Genomic DNA, 11,246 nt, shown 5'->3' with positions numbered 1-11,246 from the left:
AAAAAAGAGTTGAGAGAGTGTTTGTTAACATACTTAGGCTCTATTTGGAAAAGTTACCAATTTTTTGTTTATTTATTAGAAAATAAAAAAAAATATTTGGCGACCATAATATTTTTTGGGCTGCTGAAAGTGTTCTCAAAACAAATAAAAATGCAATTTTTGAGTTTCTAAATTTTTTGTAAACTAGTAGAATTGATTACGTATTTTGTAAACAAAAACAGTAACACAAACATATTTATGGTGCTTGTTTCAAAAAATATCGAAAACAAGAACAAAAAATTAAAAATAAAAACTTTTTGAAACAAAGCCTTATAATTTTTCCAGTGTCTCCAACTTTTTTTTCCATTCTACTACTGTGGTTCTTGAAAGTTTGTCCTTGTAATCATGCATGGTAGCTGCAAAAGTTTCCTTGAATGATGGCGAGTGTATCCATCCATATAACGGAGGTGTTTAGGAAGTGGATTTTTGCATTTTCATTTTTCCATTTTGGCACTCCATTATAAGAACTCATTTTGGGATAATGGATTCACTGATTTTCACCAAAGAAGCAAAAACCCAGAAAGAGGCCATGTGGTACTTTTTGCATTATTGGATTTTTGCATTTTTGGGCCAATTACTAAAATACCCTCATTGAAGTTAGGTAATCACACAACCTAGACCCAATTCCACCCCCTCCTCTCCGACCTGGCGAGCCCGAGCGATGCACCCCCACAACCACCATGTTCCAACAAGCCGTCGTCCACGACTGTTGAACCTCAACCACTGCACCGCCCACTCCATCTCACAAATCCAACGAGAACCCCAACTTCGCAAAATGAGAGAGAGAGAGAGAGAGAGAGAGAGAGAGAGAGAGAGAGAGAGAGAGAGACCAAAACCTAATTCATGAGATCCATCACAACATCACCCCCAATTGCATGCAGGACTTGGGTTAGTAGGGTGGGAGGCGCTGGGTTAGTAGGTTTTGAACAGCAGAGATGGAAACTTCAATGAACGATAGAGATTTATATATATTATATATTACATAATAAATAATTAAGGGCAATATGGTAAAAAATCAACTCATAATTTATTTTCAACATTCATCTACCAAACACTAGTACAGTTTTAAAATACATTCTGCACATATCTCCCAAACACTCATATCATACTTAAAATACATTTCTGTCATCATCCAAAAAGTCAAAACTGAAAATGAAAAATAAAAAAGTAGGCTCCTTAACACCCCAAACAAGGGAAGGGGGTTTTCCAAAGATTCCTAAAGAATATTCATTTTCTTCCAATCTCAACCCTCCAATTCTACACATCCAATGGTCCAAAAAATATCCCTCTTACAAACTAACTTTTGAATGGCAGTTTGATAAATAAGTAGGATTTTTAATGGCAAATATCGAAATTGTGTTCCTTTTTTCTTGGCCGGTACAAACAAGCCCTTGCACCCCTCTCTCTCACGGCTCTCTCTCTCTCTCCTGAATTCAAAAGCTCCTCTCTCTCTCTCTCACTCCTGAATTCAAAAGCTCCAAATTTTCTCTCTCTCTCTCTCTCTCTCTCTCTCTCTCTCTCTTCTGGTAGTAGAAGATTCACGACAAACCCCCTCCATCTCACGACCTCTATCTCCGGCTCTGTCTCCTCTATCTCAACTGACACACCCACAATACACGACTGCCTTCCACAATACCAAGAAGTAAATATTTTCTTCTCGATCTAAAACCCCTACACACATAGTCTCTCTCTCACCCTCTGTCTTTCTCACCACTACAGTGACACACAGGTACTCTCTTTCTCTTTCTCTCTCTCTCTCTCTCTCTCTCTCACACACACACACACACACGCACACACACACACGGTCTCCTTTTCTCTCTTCTGATCTTTGTTCTTACTGTACGATTTTTGAGCCAAACATCTTTGTTATGCTGTGCAATTTTCTGTAAGAACTTTTGTTCAATTTCACTTTTCTATGTTTTTTTGTGTGATTTGATTCGATTTTGTATGCTTGATTCGGTCCTGTTTTTTTATCTCCATTGATTATAGGGTGGGGATTTGCTAGGAAACAAAAAAAATAGTGCATGAATGCAGTTAATGTAGTGGTTTCAGGCTTGACGCCCAAGTCAACTGTAACACTCCGATCCAAAATATATACGTGACTCGACTAAAAATGAAGACAATGTCGAGACCGGCATGAAAAATTATTTAATTTTAGTCTGGAGCAAAAATTGAAAACACTTCTTTTATATAATGTACACACAATAGATAATTTACTTGGAAGATGACAAAAATACTATAACTTGAATATATATGTATATGTGGGAATAAAAGGAAAAAGAAAAAAAGAAAGAAAGAAAAAGAATGACACCATGCATGCTGCCACCTCACTACCCTAAAAACATAGCCTAAGCTATTCACATTAGTAGCTTGGCTTACACCAAGATTGAGAGAATGACAAGTGTAGTATTAGGTGTCAAAATGAGATTAAATTAGGAACACTATAAATAGCAAGCCTTATTTATAGTGCATGACCAATAATAGTAATTACTAGTACTAGACTACCTGTACGGAAGAAGGAAAAAAGAAAGAAAGGAAGAAGGAAAGGTTAGGTTAGTACGTAGTATACTATTAGTGCTACCCCTGTTCAAAGCCGTGTACCACAGCCATACCGCCAAGTGATTGCGCACTATCGGGAGGTTAACAAGAATACGAGTTAAGTCTCCTCCAAGTTTACAAAAGATTAAGGTGAGATACTTATACTTTAGTTACATGATTTTTTATTATAAAAATAACATGATTTTATGTTGAGAAAAGATTATGATATGCCATGAAAAAAGATATGATAAATTTTTCATGTTAAGGATTAGAAGCACGTCAGACAAAGGTGATGATGGTGTAAAGTTTAAGCTTAGAAAATGAAAGTGGTCAGACAAAGGAGATGACCTACTGATGCATCCAGTCAGTTGTCCCGAGTTTGGGGGATGCTTAAAAAGATACCATAACACAGAAGGGAGTTATACGGATGGGAAGAATATGGTCCTAGTGGCCAGTGACTTGATCATTTCACACAGCAAGAGGGGTCGCTCCCCTGCATAAAGATTAGGCTGTTGGATGAACATCATAAGATTATTTATTTCAGATTATGCAAGCATTTATGTTAAGAATTGTTTCCATGGTATAAAATGTGCAACTTTGGTATTTGTATCTCACACGAGCATTCGACTTATGAAAATTAATATTTTTCACAGATAATGAAGAATAGAGATGAAGTTGCTGCTGCCCTGGGACATGCTTGTAGATATTGTAAAAATGTTCTCTTTTCAGAAAACTTGGGTTTTGTAATAAGTGTTTTTGAAATAAAATAGTTATATCATTCTCAAAGCCATTGTCTAAAAAGAGGCATGGATGAGCGTTAGGACTCATCGGCCGATCGCGATGATTCGACAAAGTTTCTAGAGTTGGGGTCGTGACATCAACGTACTCCATGACCTGCCAACCCTAATAGTAGCTCGCCCCAAGTCAATGTACTCCATGTAAGAGAGGTATTTTTGTAACACAGGATGGCTTTATGAAATATGATACATGGTTTTATTGTCATGATTTTTCATCCAAAAAAATCTAGGTAACAATAGTTGATTGGTTGTGTTAGAGGCAAGAAGAGCTGAGGAGGTGACTATTCTGTTGGGGCAAAAATGATTATCTGTGAGTATTCCCCTGACTCTATTACTCAATCAAACTTTGGAGGACTCTATATTTGTGTTGCCCTCCAAGTGTTTGTTTACATTACTCAATCAAACTTTGTTTCTCTACTTCTTTTTCAAGTAAACTTGGAAAATATGACAAATGGAGTGACATGGAAGTCTAACTAACTGTGATGGTAGTTTTTCCTTTATGCCTTGTAATTGTGATGGCATGGAGTGACATGGAAAATGTGGCAAGATAGAATTTTTTTTTTTGGTTTTCTAAACAAGGCTTGTGGCTTCGTCTAGGCTTTCCACATAATCGCCTTCTTTTACCTCTGTTGGCCTTCTACTGCCATTGTTTCAACCGCAATGCCGAGTAAGTGCGTTTGTCTTCTATCTACGTTCCACAATTATATCCCCCAGTTTTGAACGATTGTCTGTACATACTTGAATGCTTTAAGGTTTGTATAATTGACTGATTAGTATGGCTCAGTTAGTTTATTGGGTTTATTTGATTACGTATTGATGTTTGTATGTTAATTGACTTCACTTTTGTCCAGAGCTATCGTGTGTGAGTGATTAGCCAAAGCCACCTTGCTATCCAAATTAGGGGTATCATATAACCCTTCTAGGTTAGGGTTGACCACTAATAGATATTGTGATTGGCAGAATAGCATGACAAATTATTTTGGGTTAAGGTTGAATTTCCTTATTCATTTGCTTTCTTTTGCCATGGCTCACATCCAGGCCGACGAAACCAAGATTTCGTAAACACAGGGGCCGAACTTGGTTTCATCTCTACTCACATCCCTTCATTGCTCTTATAGAGTTGCTTTAGCCAAATAAAGCACAAAATGTAACTAGAGTAGATGATTAACTAAAATTTTAATATGCAAACAAATATAAGGAGTGATATTTTGACAACATTCTGATATCAGAAATTGGGCATTTGGAGCTATTAGACAACACACACCAATTCTCTGTCATCCAATATGGAATGTATGATGTTGCACCTGAATAGTTGTATATCTGTTTGCATCTAATCATGTTTTTACTTGTAGATTAGGTGGACTCACTTCAAGCTTAGTGAAAAAAGAAGATTGCTTGCATGAAGGTCTTAAGACTATAGAATCAGAGGTTTGGATTTTGCAATTAGAGGCTAGAATATGATATTGGGGCTTATAAACCTTAGATGATTACTCTGGATTTTGCTCTCTCTCTCTCTCTCTCTCTCTCTCATATTCACGCACACATAGGTATTACTAAGTAAATATTACTGTGACCTTTGTGCATTTATATGAGATCCATGAGTTGATTATTAATTGTGTAGGAATTCCAATCCAATGGAACCTGATATGAATTCTGCTAAAGGACTAGGAAATGGCTCATGTTAGAATAGAGTTGGACTTAGTCCCACATTGGTTGCTTATGTTATGTAACTAGTCACCACATAATATAAATAAAGCTCACATGTGTTAGGGTTAGTTAACACCCTATACACCTTTCCTTTCTTTCTCTCACAACATGGTATCAGAGCGGGATCTTATCCTAAACCACCACAACAATCCTAAACCACCGTAGCCTTTGTACATAATCCCTACAATCCTAGCCTAAACCCTAGTCTCTGTACATAAAATCACAATCCTAATCTTAGCCTCTGCCTTAACCCTAATCATTAGTTCACAGGACTGTTCACCGTCGGTACTGTTCACCGATTACTGTTCATCGTCGGCACTGTTCACCGATACTGTTCATCGTCGGCACTGTTCACCGATTACTGTTCACCGTCGTACTGTTCATCGCGCACTGTTCATCATTGTTGGGTATTATTCCGTTACTCTTATGCACTGATTGTTCTGGTAATTTTGGATTTTTTGGTCAATCTACAGTTTATCCTCTCCAATAGATGGTAGTTTGGGTATGTTGAAGTCTGATTTCAATTGTTAGATTGTGTTGAGTTATTTGGTCTATGTTGGCATATGAGCTCTTGGTTGTTGCTTGATATTGGGATTATGTTGTTCGGTGGCTACTTTGGTTTTGTTGGATGCATGCGGTGTCGTGCCCTTGGTCGTTAGCCGGTCAATCAGTTCCTTATTTCTTGTTTATTGGCCGTTTGTTAGTGGAGTATTTGGTTGGTTGATCTATCGGTAGTTGACTAGTTGCCTCTCATTGTACGGTGATATGTTTGCAATGAAATCTGGTTCTGATTTTACTTCCGCTGATTCTGGTGATTTTGGTTCTTCATTTAGCCGTGATTATGGGTACAGTGGTCGTTTTGACCGCGTTTCTGGTGGTCATGGTTTTGGTCGTTGTGGATTTAGTCGTACAGGTCACATGTCAAGGAGAGGTGGCCATAGTCGAGGCCATGGTTATAGACTTTGTACTTATTGTGGGGGAACTAATCATACGGTGGACCACTGCTATGACCTACATGGTTTTTCTCAGGCTCATCGGGTTACTTCTCCCAAGGATATTAGGCAAGCTGCACGCTCCACTGCTATGGTGACTATTTCTATGGAGGAGTACCAACGCCTTGTGTCACTTCAGACAAGTTCCTCCATTGCTACGCTATCTCAGACAGGTTCTTCTAGTGCTTGTATTGCAACTTCTCATTTTTCTGTTCCTTGGGTTATTGATTCTGGTGCATCTGATCATATGACTGGTAATTCTACTATTCTTTCTGGCCATCAGTCTATTGATAAACCATCTCGTGTTACCTTAGCAGATGGTTCTACCACTGATATTACTGGTTTGGGTTCGGTTTCTGTTACTTCTTCTTTGACTTTGGATTCAGTATTGCACGTTCCTCGTTTTCCATTAAATCTTATGTCTGTTAGTAAACTTACTAAATCTTTAAATTGCTCTGTCACATTTCTTCCTCATGGTTGTGTGTTTCAGGATCTCAAGACGGGGCGAAAAATTGGTGGTGGTACTGAGCGTGGTGGTTTATATTACTTTACTGACAATGTTCACCCTAGTTCTGTTGCCTTTCAGTCTTCTGTGTCACCCTATCAACATCATTGTCGACTTGGTCATCCATCTCTTCAGAATCTTAAACGGCTGGTACCTTCATGTAGCCGTGTTGATGCTTTGCCTTGTGAAGTCTGTGAGTTTAGTAAACATCATAGAGTGTCTTTTTATCCTAGGGTTGAGAGTCGCGTAACCCGTCCTTTTCACTTAGTTCATTCTGATATTTGGGGTCCAATGCGTGTTCCTAATGTTTTTGGCTTTCAGTATTATGCTATTTTTGTCGATGATTATTCTCGTGTTACGTATCTTTATCTCATGAAAGAGCGGTCAGAGTTGTCTTCTATCTTTAAGTCATTTTATATGGAAATCAAAACTCAATTTGATACTTGCATTCGTATATTTCGTTCTGACAATGCAGGTGAATATTTTCATAATTCTCTTTCTAAGTTTTTTGATGACCATGGTATAATTCACCAATCTTCTTGCGCTCGAACTCCACAACAAAATGGAGTTGCCGAACGCAAGATTAGGCATTTATCAGAGGTTATGCGTGCTCTATTATTTCAAATGCAAGTTCCTAAGTCTTACTGGAGTTATGCTATTCTTACAGCATGTTACTTGATCAATCGTATGCCATCTAGCGTTCTAGGTGGTCAGATACCCCATACCGTTTTATTTCCTGGTCGCCCTCTCCACTCATTACCCTTACGAGTGTTCGGGTGCACCTGTTATGTTCATGCTCTGGATCCTGACCGGGACAAACTTGATCCACGGTCAATTCGGTGTATTTTTCTGGGGTACTCACGCACTCAGAAAGGGTATAAATGTTACTCACCATCTCTTCGTCGTCATTTTGTTTGTGCTGATGTCACATTTAATGAGTCATTGCCCTTTTACTCGGGTCACGGTACTCCAGTTGACCTTCCTGAGTCTGAGTCTGTGTTTCCTATTTGTGTACCATCTGGTCCTCCCTTGCAGGTGTATGTTCGTCGGCAACAAGTATTAACAGCCCCACAAGTACCAGCCACCACGCCTCCTCCGTCCCAAGATCCGGTTGCACCTTCACCTCCACCTCCACCTCCACCCTCACCTCCACCTCCACCTCCACCTCCGCCATCACCTAGTCTTCCTATAGCTCTTCGCAAAGGTATTCGGTCTTGCACATCTCATCCTATTGTTCAGTTTGTTTCCTATGATCATCTGTCTCCGTCCCTTCGTGCTTTTACTACTTCTATTTCGTCCATTTTTGTTCCTAACACTGTTCAGGAGGCCTTATCTGTTTCTGAGTGGCGGACAGCTATGGAGGCTGAGATGTCTGCTCTTCATGACAATGGCACTTGGGAGTTGGTTTCTCTTCCACCAGGAAAGTCTACTGTTGGATGTCGATGGGTATTTACCGTCAAGTATAATCCAGATGGCACAGTAGAACGGTACAAGGCCCGTCTTGTGGCCAAAGGCTATACCCAGACGTATGGCGTTGATTATGCTGAGACTTTCTCTCCGGTGGCCAAGATTAACTCTGTTTGCATTCTTATTTCTATGGCTGCCAATCTTGGTTGGCCCTTGTTTCAGTTGGACGTTAAGAATGCATTTCTACATGGTGACCTGCTCGAGGAGGTTTATATGGAGCAACCTCCTGGGTTTGTTGCTCAGGGGGAGCGTTCTCAGGTGTGTCGCCTTCGCAAAGCCCTCTATGGTCTTAAGCAGTCCCCTCGAGCTTGGTTTGGCAGGTTTAGTGATGCTGTGTTGCAGTTTGGTATGCGTCGCTCTCATTCTGATCATTCTGTCTTCTCTATTCAGTCAGATCGGGGAAGAGTAGTGTTGATTGTGTATGTGGATGATATCATTATTACTGGGGATGATCAGAAAGGTATTGATGAGCTGAAACAGTTCTTACAGCGTCAGTTTCACACCAAAGATTTGGGTAAGCTACGATATTTCTTGGGTATTGAGGTAGCAAGATCCAAGGAAGGGATCAGTTTATCTCAAAGAAAGTATACGCTAGATATTCTAGAGGAGACTGGTTTATTAGGAGCAAAGCCTGCGGAGACTCCTATGGATCCAAACGTCAAATTGTGTGTTGATCAGGGAGAGATATTTCCTCATCCAGACCGTTATCGTCGCTTGGTAGGCAAGCTGAATTATCTCACCAATACACGGCCTGATATCTCATTTGCTGTCAGTATGGTAAGTCAGTTCATGTCAGCTCCTCGTTTTCCACATTGGGAAGCTTGTCTTCGTATTGTGAAGTATCTCAAGGCTCATCCTGGACGTGGCTTGTTTTATCGTTCAAATGGTCATTTGCGTGTCGAAGCCTTTACCGACGCTGATTGGGCAGGATCACCATCTGATAGACGGTCCACAACTGGGTACTGTACTTTTGTTGGTGGAAATTTAGTTACCTGGAAGAGCAAGAAACAAACTGTGGTTGCTCGTTCCAGTGTTGAAGCAGAGTATCGTGCCATGGCTCATACTACATGCGAGATTGTATGGTTGAGAGCTTTGCTCGAGGAGTTGGGGCTTGGTGTACAGTTACCTATTCCTATGTATTGTGATAATCAGGCAGCAATACATATCGCTTCGAATCCGGTATTTCATGAGAGAACCAAACACATCGAGGTAGATTGTCATATTGTTCGGGAGAAGATAGATAGTGGCCTGTTGGCTACCCCTTTCGTGTCTACAGGAGCTCAGTTGGCAGATATCTTCACCAAGTCTCTAGTTAAACCACGTTTAGAGTTGTTACGTAACAAGCTGGGATTTTGTGATATTTATTCTCCAGCTTGAGGGGGAGTGTTAGAATAGAGTTGGACTTAGTCCCACATTGGTTGCTTATGTTATGTAACTAGTCACCACATAATATAAATAAAGCTCACATGTGTTAGGGTTAGTTAACACCCTATACACCTTTCCTTTCTTTCTCTCACAACAGCTCATATCTCCAGTCTATCCATTACAAATGCGGTTCACTTTAGTTACTCGATCAGGTCTTTCTCTCCCGATATTATAGATATGCGTATGTATATAAAAAAAGCACAAGCAAATTAAGTCTGCCTACACTAAAAAAATAATAATGAAACAAAAATGAACACGTACACTGAGGCAGGTTTGAGCAAAGTCACTAATTGCAAATGAACTTGCTTGCTTGGTTCCCTCTTGCTAATTTCATTCGAAGGAATTGCAAATTCTCCCTATTAGATATGCAAATCAATTTTCATTCCCAAACATTAGTTGTGCTTGATATGGAGGTCCAATTATTGACTTCCTTTTGGTTCCTTTTTCTGATTACGATAGGAATTAGCTTGATCTTTTTCATTCCCAAACATTAGTTGTCCGAAGCCACTTTCACTATTGTAATGACATTTATTGCCTCTACCCCCACCTCTTCCTCTCCTTGCTAGAGCACCCATAGATTGGTTCTTCTTTCATTGCTCTGATTTTTGTTTTGGATGTTCTTGGTTATAGTTTGATTTCAAGTTTACAAGTTCTTGGTTAAATTAATGTGCCTATGTGTCTATTTCTTTCAGGTGTGAACCAAATTCTCTTTTGATGGTGACAACTACCCAAACTCGCTGATTCTATTTACACACGGTGGAAGCTCCATCGATCCCCCCAAAAAAGGGCTCACAGTCAGCCCTTCTTATCACTTATCCTGTCATGCATCCACAACTTTGCTCGCCACAGGTTTGGGTGCATATTTATTTTGGATTTGTCATAATTCCAAATTTGCAATTCCAGAATGAGATTTGCGATTTTATTGGAACATAAATTTCTATTTGGTCGCGCAGTAGTTGAATTCAATTTGAGATATGATGTATGATTGTGTTAGTTACTTAAGTTATACCGTGCATGTGTACTGTATCGCTCTGTTTAGAGATTAAAGCTGGTGGTACAATTTGTTTGAGGGGATTGACAAAATCTAGCTTTGTTAGAATTTTTAGGGTTTTCCTAGCACTCGAACCAACACTAGAAAGTGAGCATTTTTCTTTCATGTAAAATGCTTTATGTAGAATTCTCCCGTGAGTTATTTTACCATGAACCATCAGATTATTTCAATTGCAAAGTTAAGAAATAGCTGGATTTTCTACAGGATGCCGGCTGTTTCATTATCCGTGTCGATATGATAACAATTTGTTCGACGATGCCAGAAGAAAAGTCGATTAGTTTGATTTTTATCTAGGAGTTTTGGCAAAGATCCTCAATATTGAAAGATGCCATTTTGAAAGTGTAGAGTTGAAGGTTAAAGTTGGACGATGTAACCATTGTTTTGCTGTATCACATGCTTAATGTTGAACAATTCTATGACACATTATTCTTACTATGGCATTATTAGTAGTTCTGTGAATCTCATACGATGTGTTTGTGTTGTTGTTGAAAAGGGTGGTTAGGACAGTAATATTAGGTAAACATAGGAAAGCCACAACAATATCAGCTTGGTAGAGCCGGTTCTGGGGTATCTATTTTGAACTTTCTTCTCAACCGGCGGGACCATTTTGTTTCTTGATGTTCATATCTAAAGCGATGTGTCTATTTTTTTACTCTGTTGTTGTCTGTTTTTGTTTCCAGCCCATTTTGTGATTTTAAATAGTTACAAACTCGCTATTACGTCTT

At 39.3% G+C, this 11,246-nt stretch overlaps 1 long non-coding RNA gene across 1 annotated transcript; it reads left to right on the top strand.

Moving 5' to 3' along the window:
* Nucleotides 1-3,651: 3,651 nt before the first annotated feature.
* On the top strand, nt 3,652-10,556 carry LOC131331275 (uncharacterized). Its single transcript, XR_009201343.1, has 3 exons — nt 3,652-3,684; nt 3,954-4,041; nt 10,163-10,556. It is a non-coding gene; the product is annotated as an uncharacterized LOC131331275 (long non-coding RNA).
* Nucleotides 10,557-11,246: the final 690 nt, after the last annotated feature.

The sequence above is a fragment of the Rhododendron vialii genome, chromosome 6a (genome assembly GCF_030253575.1).
Source record: "Rhododendron vialii isolate Sample 1 chromosome 6a, ASM3025357v1".
NCBI classification, from domain to species: Eukaryota; Viridiplantae; Streptophyta; class Magnoliopsida; order Ericales; family Ericaceae; genus Rhododendron; species Rhododendron vialii.
The sequence above is the reverse complement of the archived record's forward strand: the minus strand, read 5'-3'. Positions and strand labels throughout refer to the sequence as shown.